A 5,684-nucleotide genomic window follows, 5' to 3' on the forward strand; every position below is an offset into this window, starting at 1 on the left:
AGAGAGGGAGACAGCAAGAGAGGGAACACAAGCAGGGGGAGTGGGAGAGGGAGAAGCAGGCTTCCCACTGAGCAGGGAGCCCGATGCAGGACTCGATCCCAGGACCCTGGGATCATGACCTGAGCTGAAGGCAGACGCTTAACAACTGAGCCACCCAGGTGCCCCCAGATTGACCTTATTTTCTATCACTTATCCCCGACCTATTAAAAAAAGGGGGGGGAGGAAATGAAGTAGGGGATATATTTGGAATTAAACTCCTGGGTTCAAGTCCCGACTCACCCATGGGGCACCGTGAGCCTCCTCCAGTCTCTCGACCTCCACGTGGGAAAGGGCTTCGTGATGGGCAGATGTCAGCCACAACCAGACCTTGGAGCCTGTGGGCCGAATATAACCACACAGTGACACAGGGCTGAGTTGGACAGCTGATTTTCTTCACTTCCTAATACTATTGAAATGATATAAGAAAGATGGTTTGACTCCGGCAGCTCCAACAGTATGGGTTCTTATCAGAGACTCTTCTTAGGGGGGTTAAATATTCTCTCTCTACCAAGAGGGCGGTTTGATTGCTAAAGGAGTTGCAGAGCAGGATGCTCTGGCTGGTCGGTTTTCGGGGTCACGGAGGGATGTCTCTTTTTGTGGTAACAACGGTGGCACAAGGTGCGAGCAAGCTGGCATCTATCTGTCCAGTTCAGTGTTTGTATTCTTCTCCTTTCTAGTGCCTTCCCCTTGGCTTCCTGGTTTCCGCTCAGGTCATGATCTCAGGATCCTGGGATGGAGTCCCGGCATCGGGCTTCGCCCTCGGAAGGGAGCCGGCTTGTCCCTCTCGCTCTGCCCCCCACCCCCGCTTGTGTGCTCTCTCTCCCTCTAAAATAAATAAATAAAGCAAAAAAAAAAAAAAAAAAAAGAAGCTATTTACACCACCATCAAATTCTAGCTAAATCCCAGTCCAGCCATATCAGAAGCACCAGCAGCTTCTGCAATGATTTCGAGCGCAGCAACGGTTGGTGGTATTGCTGCCCCACATCACGCACCACTTTAAATGAAAGCACACCAGGAGCTGAGTCTGGGGGCCCTGACATTAGGGGGCCTATTTTGGGAGTTTCTTCTTAGGATTGGAGGCCGCTGTTAGAAGCCAGCCTCCAGAACCTCGTTTTCCATTCGTAGGGTCCGATGTCTCGTGCGCTTCACTGACCCTCCCTGAGCCACATTAGAGGGAGGTGAGGCCAACAGCATCTCCCGGAAGCTGGGTCTCTCCTTATTTCCCACTAGCACCCTGCTCCTTCCTCTTCCACCGTGGTTTCCAGGTTCCATCTTCTGTGTTCTCTTTCCGCTTCTTGCCCTTTCAGTTCAGGCCTGTAAGCTCCCACCTCCTCCATTTTTACGCTCTGCTCAGAACTTGGCTCTTGGCTCTAGCTGCTCCTCTGCTTCTGTTATCATCCAGATATTGAGTGGAAAGCATCCCGCGCCAGCCTGGCAGGAGCCCCTACCTACCAGGACTCTGCCCCTCCCCTTGGTGGGGGGTGCATTTGAATGAGGGGTACTAGTTCAGGATCATCGCTGGTGGGAAGGACACTGGGAAGTAAGGGAGCCCGGGAGCCTGAGAGGCTCAGAAGAGGCCACACTTGCAGTGTTGTTCGTGCCCAGGACACCGACTAGAAGCCTTGCCACTTTCCTATGCATCCCCAACTCTTACGTGCAACATCTCCCTCTGCTCTTGGGTTCTCCCATTTCCCTTCCCTTCAGCTGATGTAATACTTCCCACGGGCTGTGCACCCAGGAGCTCTTCAGACTCTTGCCGCATCTTCCCTGATCCCTCCTCCATGGAGGTCCACCCCTATCTGGAGCTACTTTTGCTTTCTTAAGCTCACAAGAGCTGCGGGCGCCCAGGGGAAACTGGGGACCCTGGTGGGTTTTCCAGGTCACGCTTTGGGCTTGGACTGCAGGTGTCTCCGGCCGCACCAACAGGCTGAACCCCCACCGCTCAGTCTCACCCCCTCCTCCCCTTTAAGATGCTAGCTGGCAGCCCTGGCGGCCCCATCCCCTAGAGCTAACGTTTAGTAAGCACCCACCACCACACCCCAGCCACCCACCCACGCTGAAAGTCGCACCAGTCTAGCCCTTACAAGGCATTGAACCCTTTCTGGGAGTCCCACGTAGCCTGGAAGGTGGAGGAGGTTCAGAACATGGAAAGTGGCAATCTAGTTCCCAGGGTGGGGGCCAGACGGGAACAGAGAGGGCCTTGGCTGTACTGCAAAGTGTGCAGCACATACGATGAGAAGAAGGGCAGCAGAGAGTAAGGAGCTTCTTCGGGAAACTCTGTCTCGAGAGCCCAACTCAAGGTAAACACCGTGGGCTTTTAAAGCAGGCAGACCTGGGTTCAAAACTCCAGCTCTACTTCTGATGAGTGGCGTGATCTTGGGCTGGTTATTTAGCCTCTCAGAATTTCAGTCTCCTCATCTGTAAAATGGGGATGGTAATACCTAGGGTCACTGTAGGGTAAAGTGAGTGCCTGACCCATGGTGGGTTCCCAGCAAACCTCAGTTCCCCGTGGGACCCGGGACAGCAAAGCGCAGCATGCTGCTGCCACCTGGTGGCAGATTTTGGAGTTGCAAATAATCGGCTCCCGAAGAAACCCGTTTTATATGATGGCTTGATTAAACTTAACTTGATTGAATACCAGGATGGACAAAGATGGGTAGAAACCAGGAGAAATCGAATAAATGAGTGAGAATGGGAAGGCAACCTGCTCAGGGAGAATAACATGAACACAACACAGGGATGGGAGTTATTACACTGAATTTTGGGTAGAGAGGTACAGAAAAAAGATTCAACAGATTTGTTGTTTCTCATATTGCCACAAACTTTGCACAAGTAGGCAACGGACAGGGACAGGCTTGATGGGCGCACCAGGGTGTGGCATTACCCCTACCATCCAGGATTTCAAGAATCACGGCTCTCGTAACACTATCCTCAGTCCCGTGGTGAAGTGCTTTCCTGCGGTGGTCTGAGCAGAATCCTGCCACCCTGCTAACACTGCTGGTCAAGGTTTCCACCAGGAGAGTGGCCCGATGGCTTGTGGATTCTGCAGGGGCTGGATATATGGATATCCTCGGTCCTGACAGCTGAGGACCCACATTCGCCCAGCTACCACCCTCACTGGGTACGGACTCCTCTCAATGGGGATCCCCAAGGGTTATTGGGAAAAGATTGGGGTATACACAGCGTACCTTGCCTGCAACTTCAGAAAGAGAATCATGAAGTTAATTCAGTTGCTGGAAGTGCCAACTATCACTAACAGGGTATCCCTGGGGTCTGCAGCATCCTCTGGGTGAAAATCAGCATGTGCCCTATGCCAGTTACCGATATCTCTCCGCACTACTCACTGCTGTACAAAGGCTTGCACTTGCTGCAGGGCTGGGGCAAGGCTGGGTGTGGCCGGCTTGTCCGGACTCATCCCTATTCCTTGACCGATTTCCCCGTGCTAGTTGGCCAGCTGAGACCAGCGTGCTCTCTGAGACCCAAAGTGGTTTTCACTGTGTCATGCTAACTGGTTTGTAACTGGAACTGAACCAACAGCCCTGGATTCATCCTCCCTGTGTTCTAAAGACCGAGATCATGGACTTAGAGGACAATGGTAAACAAACCACCCAGGTGTGCATGCACGCACACGCACAAAGCGTGAGATGGCCCCCATGCAACGGACTAAGAACTGAGAATTAGCTTTGTCGTGAGCAGAGCTGACCTCTCACGGGTGTGGCAGAGAACCGGGGGCTGCCAGAAAGACGTGGCACTGTCCTCATTCCAGTCCCCATCTCTTATCTTCTTCCCCACAGAAAGGCGGTCCTGCTGAATCTGCAATGGAAGCCAGAAGGCCTTCCAGGAAGCTCCCGTCGTGCAGTCCATTTCAGACTTTTAAGTGATGGCTACCAGCTATCCCCAGTCCCAGGAAATCCAATCTGAGCCCCGGGCAATCAAATCCCTGTGCCGCAAGTCCTCAGCTAATATGTCATGCCCTGGCACAGGTCCTGGCAAACCCACGCTTGGGCCTCTGCGGGTCAGGCAGAGGGTCTTGGCAAGTGGGGGACCCTGCTGACCTTAGCTGCTGTTTGAGCTAAAAGAGCTGTGAACCCCAAGCTTGGGGGGTATGTGATTGTGATAAAATATGCATAATATACAAGTTACTATTTTAACCATGTTCAAGTGTACAACTCAGTGTCGTTAAGTACATTCGCAATGTCGTGTGAGCAATGCCACCATCCCTTTCCAGAATTATTTCGTCTTCCCAAACAGAAACCCTGTACCCATTAAACAAGAACTCCCTATTCCTCTATCTCTCAGCCCCTGGCAACCATGGTTCCGCTTTCTGCATCTATGAATCTGCCTATTCCAGGTACCTCATTTGAGGGGGGTATCCCACAATATCTGTCCTTTTGTGTCTGGCTTAGTTCACTTACTGTTTTCAGATTTCATGTTATAGCAGATCTCAGAATTCCATGACTTCCTGGAGCTGAGTAATACGCCATCGTCTGCATATATCACATTTTGTTCACCCGTTCCTCTGTTGATGGACATCTGGGTTGTATCCCCCGTTGGGTCACTGTGAGTAACGCTTTCATAAACAGCGGTTGTACAAGTGTCTGTCTGAGTCCCTGCTCTCAGCTCTTCGGGGTGTCTGATTCCTGGATCGTATCCTGTGATTCTGTGTTTTGTTTTTGGAGGAAACACCGTATCGTTTTCCTCAGTGGCTGCGCCATTTTATGTTCCCGCCAGTGTCCTTCCCAACGCTTGTCACTGTCTTTTTTTTTTTTTTTAATAATAGTCATCCTACCATCCTAATGACTGTGAAATTTGTGGGTTTTAACCCTTTTCTTTTTGCATCTCTCTCAGTGTCTTGGGTTTGAGGAGAACCGTAGAGCAATGCAGAGGGTTTGAGCCCAGTGACATCCTGAGGGGAAAACTGTCCTCCTCCAAGGCAGAGTTTCTCCACCAAGCGAGACTGGCATTTTGGCTGGAGGCTTCTTTCTTGTCCTGTGCACTGTAGGGTGTTTAAGCAGCATCCTTGACCTCTCCCCGCTAGATGTCAGTACCACCTTCTCCTGAGTAGTGACAATCAAGTGTCTCCAGGTTTGCCAAATGTGCCTTTGCGGGGGGCAGAACTGCCCCCATTGAGAACCACTGTCTAAGTCATGACTAGCTAAAGTCAGCCTGGCACATCAGGAGGAGAGTTGGAGCCTGCCCCAGTTACTGTGAGCTAAGTGTAATGAGTTGCAGTTCCAACTTGCTCATTGTCTCATTTAGATTTGTGGTTTTTTCCATCTAAAAGTTGAGTTCAAACTGAGCTAGCTAACTTGCTGGGATGCTACAGAGAACACGGCGTTTTTGCAACACCACCAGGGGGCCCTGTTGATCAAGAAAGGCTCAAGACAGTAACCCCACTCAGCTCTGTGTTTGGCTGGTAAGGGGAGTAGAGGGCTTGAGACGGAACTTTTAATGAGCTGATGCCAGCCTCCCCCCTCTACATCCCTGCTGGCTCCCAGGGATGGCTAGTTGCCTTTCCTCTCCACACACTCCTTCTTCATGTTACAGACCCTTTGACAGTGCTTCCCTTCCAAGCTGATCTTGAAGGCCCCATCAAATTTCACAGACTGGAATAAAAGCACTCTGTCTAAAACACCTCAAAACCA

Source organism: Eumetopias jubatus, unplaced genomic scaffold (assembly GCF_037043125.1).
Source record: "Eumetopias jubatus isolate StellerSeaLion01/CBP00866 unplaced genomic scaffold, mEumJub1_p1.0 scaffold_14, whole genome shotgun sequence".
Taxonomy (NCBI): Eukaryota; Metazoa; Chordata; class Mammalia; order Carnivora; family Otariidae; genus Eumetopias; species Eumetopias jubatus.